The sequence below is a fragment of the Podarcis raffonei genome, chromosome 6, assembly GCF_027172205.1.
Source record: "Podarcis raffonei isolate rPodRaf1 chromosome 6, rPodRaf1.pri, whole genome shotgun sequence".
NCBI classification, from domain to species: domain Eukaryota; kingdom Metazoa; phylum Chordata; class Lepidosauria; order Squamata; family Lacertidae; genus Podarcis; species Podarcis raffonei.
In genome coordinates, this window is record NC_070607.1 from 55886718 (window position 1) to 55906222 (window position 19505).

Sequence of the window (19505 nt, forward strand, 5' to 3'; positions counted from 1 at the left end):
CTTGATGCACAAAAAGGATTTGGGAAATGTGTGTTTTCAGTGGGGGAGCTGATAATGTCCGTGCTCATTGGAGTGAAGGTTGCCTTCCTGTGACTGAGGCTTTTCAGCCATTAGAGGGCAGACAAGGATCAGAAATAAAAACAATTCACACAACCCGTAAGCAGTCCCTACTGATGAGAGGCTTGTAATGCAACCAACGACCACTAGATGGAATTCTGTGACCACACTGCTGGTAATGACCAAGGCTTGATCGTTCATTGAGGACTCAGAAGCGTACCTGGCAGTTTTTTCCATAGCTAGCTGCACTTTGCTGACTTATGAGAAGTAGAAGCAGCTACCACTGCTCAACTTGAGCCAGTCATTTTGGGCTTGGTGTGACTGGACAAACTTGGAACAGAGATTATTTCAAACTATGTTGCCAGTGACTTCTTCTCTCTCATAGGTACTATAGTATGGATAGGGAACCTGCAACCCTCCAGGTGTTACTGGACCACAACTTCCATCATCTCTGGCCATTGGCCTTGCTGGCTAGGCTTGGTGGGAGTTGAAGTCCGGCAACATTGTGGGCCACAGGTTCCCCATCCCCAAATGACAGACAGCAAAGTGCTAGAGATGAAAGGTATGCCTAGAGTAAGCACAGGAACCTCCCAACTGAGGAGCGTGCAAGGAAAACACACTTTGGACAGAAGGAAGAAGAGACTATTTTGTTTTATAGCTAATGTCATTATAAGCATTACAGAGAGGTTGCAGACTTCGAGAGAACTGGGAGAATTTGTAGACGTTTAAGCGCTGTTTTAGCTAGAGATGGGTAATAGTTGTATGTAGGGATGGGTAAGAAATTTGATTCAGTTCACATTTAAAGGCAAACCTAGTGTGGTCACACTTTTTGAAACAGTATGCAAACAGAAACACAGGCATTCTTTGACTTTGCACTTACCCAGATTTTGCAATGCATCTCTCCAGCCAAGTAACTCGTACAAAAATGCACATGCTAAGGTCAAATGTGTGTATAAATGCATAGATTGGTGAAAATAACATACCAAAAAGCATTATATTAGGGGAAATGGACTTTTTTTTAAAGCAAACTGATGTGGAAATGTGGAGAACTTGTGATTGGGAAAATGAGAACAGAGAAACTAAATTGACAGATTTTCCCATCTTTGGTTGTGAGTGCGGATCTGAATTCTAACCATAGCTTAGTGGTAGTGTACAAGAAGGTCACAAGTTCAATCCATGGGTGTCTTGGGGGGGGGGAGGTGAGGCCAGGGGTGCAATTGCCCCCTGAAGAACCACAATCCCCAGATTGCCAGCATTCTTTTTTCCCAAAAGAATAAAGTTCTAGCATATATAAATATAAATATAAATATATAAAACCTGATATATGATGCAAAATGTGCAGGCATTATTCTCCTCATTTGTTTTGTGAGAAACTAGCCAGCTCACACTTTTCAGTATTTTTAGTCAATGAATGAAGTCATAGCAATGACTGACATTTAGGAAAGCTGATTTAGCCAATTAGACAAAGAGAAGGCTAGAGTGAAACACGAATTATGTGCTAGATTCTTAGTTTGCTTTTAAGCCTTTTCTGATGGTCTTCCCTGGTGGATTGCTGTCCCATAGAAAACAATTGAGGTGCCCAGGATTTTAGTGTAACTTCGATTGGGGAGAACAGTATCATCTCCAAAGCGAAAGGCAGCAGCAAAAACAGGCACACACGACCTTTCAAACTCTTATTACCCCCAAAATATCATTTCCTTCTGGTTGTGAAAACATTAAAAAAATTACCTCCTTCACCCAGACATGAAAAACACAGAAATGGAACCAGCTGCAACGCATGTGCCCCCACACCTCTTGGTTCAAACGTTTAGAGGGTAGGGATTTTAGCACAAAATTGGTTGCTCAGTCAGTAAGCACAAGGCAAGGGAAAGAATTTGAGGTACAATGTTGTTAAGGAAAAGCACCCCTGCTTTTAGAGTTGTGACTTCAGTAACCTACAGGAGCACAGATGCAGGGAGGCTATAGCTGGGGGGTGGGGAAGGTTTTGGATGGACCGATCTGAATTGGGGGCTGGAGGACAAGCTGTGTTTGTTCAGGGGTTACAGATGGAGGAGGCCACGGTGCAGGCTGAATGTATGGCTGAGCTCTGGGTATACAGGGCTGTGAGCTTGCAGAGATATGAGAACAGTGGCCTTGGCTGTATTGTAAAGCAGAGAGGCCCCACAGCAGCCAGCAGCAGCTTAGTGAGAGGCCTGGTGTTTGGTCTGTTCCACATCAATGGGGCGTCCAGCTGTGGCTGAGGATGAAAGAGAAAGAGAGGATTAAAGGATCCCAGGGTCGTCTCTAACCCGCCTAAGACTCACCGGCAGGGCAGTGCGCAGCTTCAGGAAGGTTTCTTCATATGGAAAATATTAGGAGACAGGAGAAAGAGAAGCTTCTCCCCAAAGTGCGGGGGGGGGCACATTTATTCTGACGGAGCCCTAGAATCCTAGAACCAACGAGATCCAAGTCAAAAAAAGCCAGTTCCCACTGCCAAGGGAGGGAGGGAAAATTCAACGAGTTTACATTCCAGTGGTCATGTTTACTGGGCTAGATTCATGTCTGAGGCTGAAATCAGTGTTTGCTTAGGAAGATCAGTTCATGCAAATGTAAAACACTAACTGAATCTATATACATTTTGTTTCTGCTACCCCAAATGCACCGCGATTGTCACCTGTAGCACAAATCTTGCCAGACAGGTTCAAAGCTGCCCTGTAGTGTCTCTTGCAAGAAAAAAAAAGAAAAAAAAGAGGGGGATATTCGCCTGGCTGGTTTTGATGGGACTTCTTTCCAAAGAAGTGTGCTTGGGAAATGTGTGTGAGTGACATGATTTGGGAAAAGATAGCTCAGGCAATGTTTGGGGTGGGAAGTAGAAAGATCCAAATCCCCTTTGATAATGAAAGACGGAGGGGGGACACGCAGAGAGTAAAATAAGATATAAGCAGAGAAGGAGAGGGGGCGGAGGTGGTGGTGAAAGGGAGAGAATGAGAAGAGGAATCGGTGGTGAAATCGGACTGGCCGCTCGCTCCCTCGTGCTGTTACGCAGATCACCAGGTGGGGGCGCCGTGCCTGCAGGAACCAGGCGCCTCTTTCGGACGGTCCACTTCGCTGCAGGATGTTTGTTATTGGCAACAAATTGCTAACAGAAGTGAGAATTGTTGTGCTCTAATCAAGTGAGGGTGAAGTTGGCTGCAGCGGGCCGAGCCTAAAGGGTGTGGAGCAGTCTTCCCCAGTTAGGGAGCCAGCGTGTGGCCCATAGGTTAGAGTTTAGGATAAATAATCTAAAAAGCGAGCGTTTCCTGTCTCCTGTTTTGGCTGCAGGAATCTGGCTGGTTTCATTTACAGCTATTTTCTTTCCCTCTTTTTTTTTTTTTTGGTCTTCACGTGGCTATTTCCATCTCATCAGCCCTTCTCCACCCCCCCCACCTCCTCCCCATCCCCATCCCTCTCTGGCTACTGACTGGCGAGATCTCCGGAGGATTCTTCACCCCAGCGCGCTCCTCCCGAGCTTGATGGATATCATTGAACGGAGTGAACTTTCTTGACCTCGCTTTTATGACAGAGAGAACACACGCCCCTACAATGGTGCGGAGGATGCACACGCCTCACAAACACACACACACACACACACACACACACACACGTCGGAATGTGCGTATGTCTCTGGATTGACGCCTCCCGATATTGTCTGCTCAGTCCAGGTAACTCTGGCAAACAGCCCCAAATCCTCTCCTGCAGCACTTCAGACGTGATGTCCTATGTGTGTGTGCTTTTCCTGTAAGGAAAAAAAATATCATTTACGAGCCAACCAGCCACTAGGTGTTAGTGCAGATGTAGGAAGTGAAAGCAAACAAGCATTACTTATAAGCTATGTGTACCCTGATACTGGCACACTACAGGAGAGAAATGACTGATCGGCATATAGAAACATCTGGGAGAAACTCTGGAAAGAAAGGTGCTTTGGGGAGATGCCATTTGTTGGAAATAAAGAGTGCCATGGTTTAATGGTAGGAAAGGAAAAGGCATGTCACAATATGCATAGCTGAGGGGCTAAGAGACTGCGGTCTGAACAAGGATTCCCTGGCTCACAGTGGCCTTAGCTTTCATTTCTCGAGCCTCAGTCTCCCAGCTGTAAAATGGGGATAGCAACACTGACCTGCCTTTTCAAGATTGTTGCAAGGGTTCCTGATATAATGGGCATATTTGTTCAGAAGTAAATGCCATTGGGTTCAATGTGATTTAGGCTGCACGCTCATACCCATTTACCTTGGAGTAAGCTCCATTGATCTCAATGGGAGTTACTATCTACAGGACTTTGGCATTAATTCCAGGGTGTGCTTAGGACCGCAGCTTGAAATGAGTAAATACTAAGCATATTGTTATTTGTGAGGTGGGTGAATATTTGTGTGTGCATACATCATGTGCATGTTGGCCAGAGGAATAAGCCAATAAGGAATTTAAGAGGAGTGCCCAAGGACCAGAGTGATTTCAAGAGCAAAAGAACACTGATGAAGCCAAATGCTGCATGCTGAGTGCTAGCAGTGGGGTTATATTTGGTTAACCAGTGGAACTCCTTGCTGTGAAGTGTTAAAAGAAAGCTTTCCGGAGGTTTCCCCCAAAACAGATGTCCTAAATGCATTAGCACATGCCTTCTCTCATGATCTTGGGCTGCAAAACTTCCTTTCACCCACCTTTTCTGCCCCCTCCTCAGCCATACAACAATCTCTTTGTGCCCCCGGTTTGGAAAGCTGCACCTCCTCTGATCCCCTCCCTGGGAAGTCCATGTGGATGTGGGGCTGCCAGGCTGCCTGTCTGAGCCGCTTAGTTAAGAACAATAAACAAACTCCTAAATGGAAGGATATTCTTTTAAACCTGACTTCTTCTGCCTGCCAGGGAAATGCAAACAGCCCAGCAGAGCCCACCTCCTGTCCCCCTGCAGCCCCTGGCTCCGCATCTTTCTTGAAACCCGATCTCCTTCACTTTGGAGCAGCCGAGCCGTGTGGCCTCTGAGTGCACCTTAGCCCCTGACCCTGTCTGGGCCCTCCTGTCCTTTTCCTGACACATGCCAGTGCAGCATACTCACCCAAGTGCACTTACCACTTGTACATCCGCCGATCAGCTTGCTTAGTCACACGGCTAACCACCCGCACCTACAGACTGGACATACATGCACTCATGGACGTGAATCACTTATAAAGGCAAAGGGCACACTGGCTCCTCTCACAGTCATACTCTATACCATTTGCACGTGCGCGCACACACACACACACACACACTCATCTAGTGACTTCTTACCCCTTCCACAGACAGTGGTACATGAGGCTCTGTAAAAAGGCATCATGAGTACTCATGGCCAATCATTCCATGTGCAATATACATGGCATAAATGTTCGTGCAGGGCACACATGTGATCATCACCCTGTTGAGCCGCATGGGTTAGCAGCAACCAGAATGGGAATTGCCTCCTCTCAGGTGCGGACAGCCAATCTATTCACATCAGCTTATTCAAGTTGACTCATAGTTTAGGTTTTGAGGGACAAGGGTTCGATTCTTGTGGCCCAGATGTTTTGCTTTGTTGAAGAAAGTTTAGCTGGAGTGCTAGACCAGAATGAATAATAAATTAGTCGTCAGCCAGAAAGCCAGCCTGGCATGGAGAGCTGATGTACATTTATTTTGATGTATTCAATTTCTATCCCACCCTTCCTCCCAAAGGAGCCCAGGGCGGCAAACATCAAAACGTTCAAACAATGTTACATTGAAGATGGAGTCCAACATTTCCACCACAGGTTGACAGCTCATAAGATTTGAAGGATATTTGTGGATCTGAAAACACAAGGTACACATGGCACGAGGAACTGTGATCTTCTGGTGCTCCTACAGCCTTGCTTGCCATATGTTTTGAGAAAATGTACATGCATATGTTGCAGAAAAGACATGGCTGGCCTGAATAGGGAACTTTCTTTTCCTGGAATGTGAAAAATAGCCCTTAGGAGGAGCTGTGACTTTCATGATAGCTTCACCCATTGCAAGCAAAAGACAATATATTCTCTCTCTCTCTAGTAGGTTATTTGCATGTTTGAAAACCCATGTATGGTAAATGCAGTGTCTCCCCCCCCCCCCAGCTGGAGCACGGTTCTGGCACCTCTCAAGTGGGCACCATAGTAGACTGGTGACTTACTGTTAAGAACTTCTTGGTGAGTTGCGACACCTATTTTTCCTGAAATAAAGCACTGGGTAAACATATGTCTGGTCATACCAGTCAACCATATCTCCCAGGCACTTCAATGCCTTTCAAAAGCTACAGAAAAATACACCCATTCTACCTATGATGGAAACATGTAAGGTCAAATTTTCTATAATTTGTGAAGTCTTAGACAGTTGACCCGTCTGCTTCTCAGGAATTGTGTCACCCAACTCTACTAGTATAGTGGGATAAAGGCTTCAGGATAGATGTGGCAAGCTCTGAATGAAGCAGAAACTGGATTCACCACATACCCAGTTATTTTTGCCATATCCACACCTGTACAGGGGTGGGGGGCAGCTGGGTACATTTGCCCTGAGCATCAGAGGACTAAGCTGGTTGGGCCCCCCTGCCAGGCTTGTACATTGTCCGCCCCAGACAAGACTCCCATCCCAGACTTCACACAAACTCTGCACAGCCCTGGCCATATCCATGATTAGCTCATGTGGCATATGATGTGCTAAATATTGATGTGCAAAACCAGAGGGTTACACAGAGAACCATGAATTATGTATGGCTGTTAAATGAATTCAAATGTATCCATTTACTTTGAATTGTTCCTGATTTCATTGAAAATAATACAGAGATTGTATTTTCTTCTTCATACAGTTGGAGGGGAGGGTCTCATGTCTTTGACTTGTGGCACTGTATCCTATTTTCAGGAAAACCAAGCCCACATAAACAAGATCCATTCTGGGCTTGTAGCTAATGTAGGTCCAATGTAGGTCGAGGGAAAAATTATCATGGCCTACTTTTGCCTTTGAAATCATCCTAAGTGCGCAGCTTGATATATATGTGGACAAGGAAGTTTGTGGAGATGTTTATGTTTTCAGGATTTGGAGGTGGCGTGAGAAATGTCTTCCAGCACTTTCCCCCAAACTCTGCAAATCCACTGACCCCTTTCTCTTGGCTTTTTGAAGAAAATTACCCTCCATACAGCATGGAAGTGTTACATAAAACTGTTTGCCACATGCCACTGTCAAATATAAGGCAACCATTTCATCTCAGTCCCTGGTGGGCAGTAATAGTTTTATGAATGGCTTGATTGGAATAATAAAAGAAAGTCCAACTCTTCACTGAAGACTAAGCAGTGTACGCCTGATAAGTGTATTTAGAGCACAAAGCTGTGCAAGATTAACCTATTATTATTATTATTATTATTAATAATAATAATAATAATAATAATAGTATGTCATGCTTTATTTTAGGAAGATCAGTTACTCAAAGGTCATAAGGGCCATAAGGGTGTTAAGGCCATTGACCATGGCCAGGTGTGAGCTGTGGGCCTTGGGGAGCTGAGCTGGAGCCCTTATCCCCCGAGATGCTGCAACTTTGTGGAAAACCATCAGCCTCTGGGGGTCCAAGGAGCTTTGCCTCTCTCAGTGAAGCTCTAGATCCCTCTGTTGTCCCTGAGAGACCCTGAATTCACTCCTTGAAGGGGAGAAGGGGAGAAGGATTCCTCCAACGCATCACATAGAAGTCTAACAACCAGACTGTGCCTGGAAAGTGAGGAGGAAAGGTAAGTGTGGATAAGCCCATAGTTTGTTATATTTTCAGGCCTAACCCAATTTTGTGAATTCTGAACCTGAAAACTGGAAGCTGTCAGTCTCCAAAATGTCAGTACGTTTTACATGAAGAATCCAAATCTGTCAACAAAATTCACCTGTAAATTTATTCAGAAGGATTCTGGATGACGTTTGCATTTTGAATGTGTGTTTTTAAAAAGTGTATCTGGTACAACTCTGTTGGAGGCCAGTACGGTCACACACACAGCTATGGGGCGTGCGGAAGTATTAGTGTTAAATTAAGGCATCGCACCTGGCTTGAAAGAGAAAACTCACGCAATTTCAAATTTAGTGCTTCCTCCAATGCAACTAGAAGAAGCATGTATGTCTACTCAATTTGCATTTATTCCAGTGTGGCTGAAGATTTTTGCAGCCTGTTTTGCTACTCTGATAAGGTGGAACTAAGGACCAGTTCCCACTATGACAGCCTCCCACTGCACAGAATGAATGCATGTGCATCACAATCATGTTAAGTGACCTGGCCACTATGAACACTGATTGCCACTTTGCATGCCATGAGGTGAGGCAAGCGGGGGTGGGGGTGGGGGAGGAGGAATCTACGCAGGCTGTTTGAATTTGTTCTCCTGGTGGCCATTTGCCACACACATGTCGTTGTCCACTGAAGGAGAAAAACCTGTGTCAGCTAAAAGGTGAAAGGCCAGCTGATCCCAAGAGGGACTGAGCTTGTTTGCTTGCTCGAAGCCTTCATGTATTGTTCTTCTTTGCTGCCCATTAAAAAGTTCTGGGTACCTCACAATCAAAATAAAACCGACACATTCATAAAATGGTAAAATTGAGGCTTGGTACATGTTACTGGCTTAAAAAGCAGCTAGGTCATGCTTTTTCTCAATTCGGATCGAAGCCAGTTTAGGGATAAACGCATCAAAATGCAGTGTTTCCTAAGAAATGACAGGATAGATATGGATTGTGGCTAATGTCATGTGTACACTGCTTCCTCAACCACACTAGATGCAGAATAAAATGGGTGGGTGGGTGTATATACAGCCATAGACCCTATCATCCTGAATATGTGGGAGAATACATAGCATCCTATTCCAAGCCAAAAACATTCTCTTGGTTAGCAGAGGGGCTGTGAGGATGGAGACAGTGCAGAATTCCCTGACAGCTCGGGATGGATTTAGTGTTGCTCTTAGCATCATCGTTCATTCTTTGCTTTGATTCCTATTGATCAGTTTTCACAGGCCTTCATTCATATACCTCTGCTCTCTCCCAAGCAGTATCGTTTGTCCTTATCTGTCTCTCAGATTTGTTTTTCTTTCTTTTTTCTTAACAAAAATGGCTTAACTATTTGCAAAAGCTAAAGAAGGGAATCACATTCTTTTCGAGCAAAGTTGGCAAAGAACATATCATTCTCTCTTCCTTTCTGCTCTTCGAAATGTATGGTTTTTTAAAAAAAGAAAAGCAGAAGAAAACGTTGGGGGGAGGGGGAGAAATAGTGAGTTTGAAACTGCCTCACATGCCGTAGTCGACATGTCAAAGCTCTCGTCTCCATCCCATTCTTTGCCTCTGCACTGCTTGCAGAGATTCTTCTCTCCCCGACACTCAGCTCCACCTTGTTGTAAATTGACAACGAAAACATTATTAAATGTTCTTAAAGTTCTTCTTCCATTGAAAAAGGGATTTTTTATATATATAATCTGAATTAATGTGATTCTAATGTGTTTCTTTTTTATCTTTAGGGGATTGTACGTGGATGATCCCTAATTCTGAAATGAATTTTTTTTAATTGTTTTAAAATGCTTTTGTGAAAGGAAGGGGGTGGGGGAATTGTCCTACTTCTTTGGCACATCTTTAACCTTTAAGTACCTCCTGAAAAAATATTTAAAATATATTATACATTTTTAAACAGGGTGCTTTTGACAGGTCAGTTTCAATCCTCTCTCTCTCTCTCTCTTTCTTTTTCTTATGCTGTGTTGGAATAAGACAATTTTGCAGCTTGGATTTTTTTGACAGTTAAATTGCAATGTAGGCAGAGAGTGGAATAGGGATCCTGTCTCTTTAACTCTGTAACTAGACAAAGACTTTTTCCCCTTTGAGAGCTGAGCCCGGGATCAGAACTGTCAGATGATCTTCCAGCACTTGGGAGAGTTTGCAAAGTCATAATTATATCTTTTAACCTGTCTTGCTCTTTGCAAAAGAAAGGTCCTATTATATTGAAATGAGATTATTAGCCATCAAATACTTTCTTTCTTGGGATTCTTCCCTATTTTTTTAAAATTCAAATACCTTAGCTACTTTGCAATTGAATTTTTATAAGAATTACTTTATACTAAATAAATGTTCTGTTGCAGCTATTTTGTAAAGTTTTTTTTTTGTTAAATGGGTGTTTTCAATATGGGGGGGGGGAAGGAAGCTGAATGCCTGAAATGTCATCCATATAATTAAAGGTAGGTAAAGTTTTCAGAGTACAAGCCTTTGTAAAGCTTATTGGGTGAGTTTTTGTCCATAAAATCTTGTTACTTTGTGATTTTTGCTGCCAAAAGTCTCTTTTAAAAATCCTCTCCTTTTCCATATTGCACTCGCTCACCCACCCACCCACCCCTTTCTGTTTCTGTTTTAGCCAACATAAGACATTATTAAAGCAAAGCCAAGATAACCTGGGGTGACGGAAAAAAGGAAAATCCACACAATTAAAATAAATACACAGTGCAGATTAAATGTGTGCTTTGTGAGGGTGACACCTGAAAGGGGAATGTACAAGAAGAAATAATAAAAAAAGGATTCAGATTACTGAAAATAACGGCCAACTCGGGCCAGTTTATCTGAACCCTGACCACTTAACCACTTGTCCATCTTGAACGCAAACTGAATAGTCCTGAATTGTCTGATGAACTTGGACAAACCCTCAAGCTTCTTAAAGAGCCCAAATTCTATACAACTGCCATCTCCAACCAGATGTCCCTCAAGATGTTTCTGGATGCAACCCCCCATCCTTCTTGACCGTTGGCTATGCTGGCTGGGGCTGATGGGAGTTGGAGTCAAACAACGTTCAGAGGGCACCAATTCAGAAAATGCTCCTGTACAGCACCATAGAAAGTATGCAGCTTTGGTGGGGGGTTATGCAGAAATGTTTAAATACCATTCAGGGGGAACAAAGTGCATTCTAACCACCATGGGGAATGGTTTTGTACTGAGGCTAGTTGGGCTGGATCACAGAGTCCTAGGACTATCCATTCTAGAGCTCCAGGGTTCGTGTTTCCTTCAGGAAATGAGGCACAGCAGAGATTGTGGTGTCATTATGATATATGGTTTATTTACACATATCACAGAATCAAAGAAATGTAGAGTTTGAAAGGGACCACAAGGGTCATTTAGGCAAAACAGCCTGTGATGCATATACAACTTGAGCCTGAGATGGAGGGCTTCACAGCATTAATACTCCAAATCCATAGCCACAGAGATCAAACATTACTCTCAAAGTTTGCTTTGGCCATGTGCAGCTTGCTGCTTTACTTCTAGGTCACATCACTGCAATGAAACTCTAAACTCAGGCTTTTTCCTTCTAACTATGAGTTGGGGGCTATGGTTAAAGCTATAGTTAAAGCTATGGTTTTCCCAGTAGTGGTGTATGGAAGTGAGAGCTCGACCATAAAGAAGGCTGATCGCCGAAGAATTGATGCTTTTGAATTATGGTGCTGGAGGAGACTCTTGAGAGTCCCATGGACTGCAAGAAGATCAAACCTCTCCATTCTGAAGGAAATCAGCCCTGAGTGCTCACTGGAAGGACAGATACTGAAGCTGAGGCTCCAATACTTTGGCCACCTCATGAGAAGAGAAGACTCCCTGGAAAAGACCCTGATGTTGGGAAAGATGGAGGGCATAAGGAGAAGGGGAACACAGAGGACGAGATGGTTGGACAGTGTTCTTGAAGCTACCAGCATGAGTTTGACTAAACTGCGGGAGGCAGTGGAAGACAGAAGTGCCTGGCGTGCTCTGGTCCATGGGGTCACGAAGAGTCGGACACGACTAAACAACAACAACATGAGTTGAGGGAGCGGTCCCATTCCTTTGCCATCTTACCCAGAGCCCCTTTCCTTTGTTTCCCTTAATGGCCCATCACCCAGGCAATCACCTCATCACAGGAAGCCAGCCTGGCTTATATTTTAACACTTGCTAGATCCAGGGGTTAGAAGGATCTCACATACAGCCAGCTTCCTCTCCCCAAAGCTGGATCATGAGTCCAAAAGGGCTGGAGCTTAATCTAGGTATAGCTTTCTCATAAAGTTCTTCTGGTCCTAGGCATTTCGCTTCCCCCTTTTATTCCATCTTGTTTCCCCTCTCCTTTTGTGGTACAGTGGTACCTCGGTACGTTTCAGGTTACATATTCTTCAGGTTACAGACTCCCCTAACCCAGAAATAGTACCTCGGGTTAAGAACTTTGCTTCAGGATGAGAACAGAAATCGTGCTCCGGTGGCGCAGCAGCGGCAGGAGGCCCCATTAGCTAAAGTGGTGCTTCAGGTTAAGAACAGCTTCAGGTTAAGAACGGATCTCCAGAACGAATTAAATAGGTAACCAGAGGTACCACTGTATTCAGTTGCCTACTTTAATGACATAATTTGCATGCTTTGCTTGCTTATCCAGTTAGATGTTTGTCCAGTACTAAAAAACCACCACACACACACACACACACACACACACACACCCATCCATCTTGAAACGTTGCTCCAGGCAAGGTATTGTGGGTAGTGGTGGTGTGTAGGGTGGGTGGATGTTGTGACTGCAACAAGTGCCAACCAATCAGCACTCTGTGCAGCTTGTTTCTCATAGAAATAGGTAGTACTGTACTGATTGCTCCTTAATTTTATTCACCAAGGTTGTATATCTTTCAAAATGGGCATGAATATAGATCCATAGTGGATTCCTCGCTCTGGCTATGTATGTCTTTAAGCAGCCTACTTCTCTGTGTGTCAATGCAGCCTTTCTTCTTTTCAGGCTTAGAGGATGTGTGAGTTCGCCATAAAATCTACCATAATGACATTTATCAAAAGGATCATCTCTGTCCCTCTCCTCCCCACAGACACTGGGGCTTCAGAATCTTAGTGTTTCATCAATTAAATTTCAAAGGCGTGAAATACAGTACAGTACAAGTTACAGTCTGGTTTATCTGAATGGCTTGGAGGAATTTTGGAAAAGCGTAAGTACTATTTTCATAGTTATGTCGACTTGGGAGCACATATACAATAAACCAGAATAACCAACATGTGGTTCAGCCAATGGTTATTTAGACTGTAACAGTATATAGAGGGCAAAGGCGCTCTCTCTCTCTCTCTCTCTCTCTCTCTCTCTCTCTCTCACACACACACACACACACACACACACACCTATATTTGCAGAGCCAAGTAATGTAATTCTAGGCAGTAAAACAGCCTTCACCAACCTGGTGCCCTCCATATGTTTTGGACTACAACTCCCATCGGCTGCCACTAGCAACATAAGTGAAGCTGCCCATATCAGAATCAGGTCTATGGTCTAAAATCAAAGATGTCTGCACTTAATTGCACTTCTATATTTTCAGCTGGAGATGTATATACCTTTTATTCCACAGCTTAAGACTTAAAAGCCATTGTTTAACACATATACATCACTGCCTGCCAGGGCTCCCAAAGATGCATTGCAGTCACAACAAACCTCAGGAAATGGATTAAGAAAAGTCATTTTTTGCTAAGTAAAGTCTGGAGTTTGATCCATTACGAAGGACAGAGGAAGAGGGAGAAAGGAGGAACGTACTACTTGTTTTCTCCATGTACATCCTTGCTGACTCCCACATGGTTCTAAAATAGCTTGACAAACATCCATATTTTTTTTTAAAAAAAGCACAATACATGATATCAGAACGTTCTAGTTACACCACTGCCCTTACTGTACAGATCTGATCTTGTACTCCCATCGTTAGGGGTAGTTTTTCTAAGCTTTTTCTTTCTTTCCAAAAACCCAACATATGATTTTAGGTTGAGCAGATAATTGGAGTTGGGCTAAGCAGGCAACAGGTCCAGCATCAAAATGTGGGATCCTGGTCAGCTGCCAGGACTCTATTGCCCCAGCAGTGACCAATTCTGAACTGAGGCCTTCCCTCTCCTGGACTTTTAATGCCTCCCACATAGAATCATTCAAGGAGCATTATGGGAATTAAAATGTCTCCAAGTTGCCAAGCAGGGTTGTGTTCTGCTGATACCAGGGCCTGGTTAGTCTGCCAAGGCCCACCAATATATGAGGGGCCACCCTTGATGGAACTTTCCTCAGGGGTCAAACCTAGAGACCACCTTAGTAAGCAGGGAAACTGGCTGAACAGAGAGAACTATGGATGGGGAGAGTCTGCTTAACACCTCCCCCCCCAAACACACATACATACACCATTTGTTTACTCAAATTCACTCTCCCCAAACTGCCTTTTTCCATCCACAGAGGATAAGATACAGTGACTCTGTACTGCAGGGGTCACCAACCATTTTGGACACAGCTGGAATTTTGAGAAAGTGCCATGGGTGCCGGTCACAAAAAGGCAGCCATGGGGTGTGTGGCATAACACAAAATGTCTGCCAGATCTAAAAAGACAGAAAAATAGACACAACCACAAAATGGTGCTGGCATTCTGCACATCAGTCATCTCCATCAACTGGGGTGGGGTGGGGGGGCCAAGGCACCTACATCAGCCACTGCCACACTCACTCACGGAGAGAAACCCTTTGCACCTCTCCTCTGCTCCTAACAATCCAGGCATCCAATGAAATGTGGGCATGTTTCAATGTAGGAGAGGCTTAAGCTAACAGGAACTGTGCAGGAAAAGCAAACAGTCTCTTGGAAGTTGAACATTTTTGAGAGAATATATGCTGAAACCTTTAGAATGCACCATGGGAGGTACTGGTAGGTACACTTGTGCCCATTGGTGCTGCATCCGTGACCCATGTGTATCCCCCCCCCACACACTGGGGGTGGGAGAGCAGCTGGGGGAGGGGCAATTTTGTCTGGGCTAAAGGTGGAAGGTAGAGGGTAAAGCAGCCTTTCCCCCTTGCCAATCCTACACTCATCCAAAAACTACCTGTGACTGCCTTGCATTAATAATAAAAACGTCAGGGGAAAACAAGCAGGTAACATGCAGCTTGTGCCTTTGTTGTAGTGGACTGACAGGAAGTGTGGACCAACCTGAGTATTCTTAGCAAGTGATTTGCATGTTCACAGGGGACCTCACTAAGGCTGGCGCTGTGACTTTACCGGCTTAAAATACAGCAAGGTTATTCCCCCCTGCTGCATTTCAAGTCCTTTTTTACATTGCTGTGCATACAAGAGAGAGAGAGTGGGGATGTCTTCACCCAAAGCACATTTATCTGGCTTGTTTCCCTGCGCTGAACTCCAATTCACTGAAGCTGTCATCCACACATGCGCAACGGCTGTCTCAAATGTACACACCTCAGCTTAGCCACAGCTTCTGTTTTCAAACTGAATGGAAGCTGGTTTGAATGGGGGGGGGCGGGGGGGGAAGGAATCATACAGAAGTCTTTCTCAAGAGAATACAGGATACATAAGGATTGTGGCAACATGTGTACCCAGCTACAAACATCAGCAGAGGGAGCACATTGGAGCTGGAGTAAACGATAATGTGTACACAGCTTCATTTCAAATGCACTTTGAACTACTTGCTCGAAACTTTGAAAGCACTGGGTGTCTTGCCATGTTTATGCCTTATTCGCAAAAGTGCCATTGCAGTATTATTGCTACGGAATCATACTATGTTAAATAACTCAGAAATAAAGACAAACCCTGCATTGCAGGGGGCTGGACTAGATGACCCTTGGGGTCCCTTCCAACTCTACAATTCTGTGATTCTAATTTAATTGCATGTCGAACATGGTTGAAGTCAGTGTACATCAGCCTAGGTTGCCAACTTTTAAACCAAGAACTGTACACATGTCAATAGCAGCTCTGTGATCTGCTGATGCCAGCAAGTCAGTGTCAGTCTCCTTGCTGTGAAAAGTGTCACCTGCTAATTTCTGCATATCAAGCTGCTGTTAAAAGAACAAAAACAGACCTGGCCACTTTATTTTTATTCCCCCCACCCTCTTGGTCAATTGGTAACTCTACGCCAGCTACAGATGTGGCGTGTTATTGTTAAGATATTCTTTGGGCAGATGTCAATTGTAATTGTGACCCGAGATGGTTTTCACTAAATTAAGAATCAATTTTGACTTTCTCTTGGATGGTTACTCATCTGAAGACAGTTAAGAGATGCATTGATGCTGACAGCTTGCTTGGTTACTTTGGCAGCAGCATGGAGCAGAGGGACACCTGGAGCTATTCCTTGAAGTCAGAGAGACTTGCAGGTGTTTACACCATCTATTGAAGAAAGGAAAGAGGGAGGGAGGGACTGGGAGGGAGTCCTAAGGAAACAGCCCCTCTCCCGTGATTAAAAGGAGCAAACTTCGTCTTGACAGATTCCGGCTATAACCTTGCACGCTTCCCTTTTATAGCTGTAGCCAACTTGAGTCAGATCCTTGGAATATTAAGCATGATAAAGTTTACTCCAACTCTAACTTTCAGGTTGCAAATGGAATGAAATTCTGGCTTGGGGCGGGGGGGGGGGGACTGAAACGCTTCTGCTCTTGTATTTATGCTGAGCTAAAAATAACACATGGACCCCACCTATTCTGAAGGCATGCTTTCATATCCGTAGTCAGAGCTGCACTCAAAAACTCATATTGTGCTAGTCTTTCTGACTTGTCATACTGTGGGAACCAGCTTGAGCTGAGGATCTGGCCCAGAAGGTTTGGGAATCCTCCCTTGTTTGATGTGGCATCCCTTTGTTGCCATTGGCTTAGGTCGGCTACAACATTAGATAGAAAAATAAAACATTTTCAGTGTCTTCATTGTTTCATTTTATAATAAAACATGGATACACCATGTAATACAATATTATTTTAAAAGTTAACAAAACCATGTATGGTTTTTTTTAAGGTTGACCAAATCTCCAACCAGCGTAAATAAACTTTAACTACAATCCTCTGCATGTCTGCAGAAGTAAATCTCATTGAGTTCAGTGGGACTGACTCCCAGGATAGAGTTCATCATAGGATTGCAGCCTTAATTTCATGAGGATGAATGGAAGGGATGGCATCTTCCAGATCTGAAAACTTGGTGATGGCAACCTTACCACAAAGTGAAATTGCAGTTGTAGTACAAACCCCGTCATAATTGTGCTGCCTCCATTTCAGATACTAGCTCCACCCTGAGTTTTTATTTAATTTAGCTAACAGAAAGAAAGAAAGAAAGAAAGAAAGAAAGAAAGAAAGAAAGAAAGAAAGAAAGAAAGAAGGAAGGAAGGAAAAAGTCTCCCCCTCATTTCTTTCAATAGCAGATGGGATATTTCATGTGGGATAAATATTTGGAATGTGCCTATGTGTTTATAACGTTTGCTGATAGTGTAACTAGAGCCCGGCTGGTCTCGACAGCGGCACCTGATGCTGATGAAACAGTTTTCCATCACCTCATATGGGCCAAGCAACCACAGCACAACAATTAGACTAGGCATGTGAGATCAGTAGCAATGTCTGCCTTGCATCTGCTTGAATTTTTTAAAATAATAACGGGGAGGAAAATAGAAGCAACAAAAATTTGGCTTCATTGTCCCTCAGGAACCTGTTATTCCAGCAGAAGATGGAAAAAACTATGGCACTGACTGAGTCAAGCTGAGCCAGGTTGTATGGCTTTTCAATCTGCAAGTTGTGGGGTCACTCTGTGTACATGGAGGGTGGAAGGGGGACGACTGCCAAACAAACCTTTAGTACCATGTCTTCCAGAGAAACTAGGCCTCTGTGGCATGTTTCTCCACTGCAGAGGGACCATTCATGGACCCTGCGTTCTCTTAATCACTTTGCTGTTCCCTGCCTCCACTTCAATTTTAATAAATGTGCATCTTTAGGGGAAAGTATATTTCTCTTCTTTCCCTCTTTAGAATCCTTTTGAAGCAAGCCCAGCTAGGACTACCATCTTTAATGTATTTCATGCTAAACTGGGGGCAGTGAGAGATTAGTTTTTCTCTCTTGCCTTGGGCACATTCTGCACTTCCTCTTTATAAAACCCAACTCCAATGTTAGGAAAATAGGAAGCTACCTTCTGCTTACTGAGTCAAACCATTGGTCTATCCAGCTCAAATATAGCGTGTTCTCCTTCATGGAGAGCATGTGTTGCGGTGGGGGCCGCCAGGACACTCCAAAGTTGGGGGCGGGCTAATTGATCGTTGGCCACTGATGCGATTGGGGCTTCCCTTCTTGTTGGGAAGAAGTTAATGTTGCCATTTGTTGATTGACAGCCAGAAATGCTAAAACTCCTTGCACGAGGCTAGGGCTTCCTCTTTTCGCCCGTGCATCAGATTGCCCGTCCCCGCCTCCCTAGAATTAGGGTTGTTCGCTTTGACCTTGCTATGCCTGTCATGGGGTCGTCTGCTCTTGGGGCAGGGGCCCGGTAGGAATTTTGTCCATCTGGCTGATTGGCTGGGGCCATTTGGTTTTTGCCTACTGCGTAGCAAATCATCACAACTTGTAAAGTTGTGGTTAGGCATTGGTTTATGGTTTGGTTGGTTGAGGGGCATGGATTGGCTGTGCCTGCCCCTCTAATGCTGCTGCTGCAAGGGATTCCGTTAAAGGAATCGGGGGCTAACTATTGCTTGTCCACTCTGTCAAAGGGGCTCGGGCCATAGCAATGAGCTCCTGGTTGCATTTGGGGAGGGCTGAGGGCAGCTTCCCTGCTCCGTCGCTACCCCCAAGTGTATTCCCCTTTTCTGACTTTCGCATCATGCGGAATGTCAGTCTGTCCCCCATGGTGGGGGCAGATAGTCGCAACCAATGCCTAAGCAACCACTCACATTTTTGTATTTTAATAAAGTTGTGGCCAAAATTATGCCAAAAACCTTAAACAAAAAATTCTGTGTGGTGTGTGAGTTATTGGGGTGGCCCTGGGGACCTCGACACGCAACATCTATACTGACTGATAGCAGCTCCCCAGGCATTCAGACACGGGTGTCTCCCATCGTTACCTGGAAAAATCAGAGATTGGACATGGGTCCTTCTGCATGCAAAGCAGGTGTTCTTTCGCTGAGATGTGGCCTGTCTTGACCTCTGATCTACGTATGATCCCAATAAACAGATTGCGCAACCACAGGAATTTATAACTTCAAACTTGCCACCCCGCCAACTTCATTTTATGCACATTTAATATTTGAAACCATCTTTGATGCTCAGAAGCTAAACGAGTGAACAGTCACCACCGAAAACGATCTCCTCTAGAAAACAAATACTGTAAAATAATTAGTGGAGTGGCACTAGTAGATACAAAATTGCTTTCCATGATGTTATATATGTGATGGCCCATTTGCAGGTAGGTGTAAGATATATCGCAGAGGAAGGGCGACAGAATTGTTGGTAGGAAGGAACTGACTTTGCCTCTTGCACTTCTGACAAATGACCTGAAAGCAAAAACATCAGCCAGAACCTCTCCAGTTGGTAACTATATAGTCAAATATATCACTTGTTCTTAGAGTTTTACCTTCCAAAAACTGAAGTTAAAAAACTAATAATATGAGGAGCTTAGATACAGATAGCCCTACCTTTTCTTATTTAGGGGTGGGATATGAAAAGGAAACACAAACTCAGTT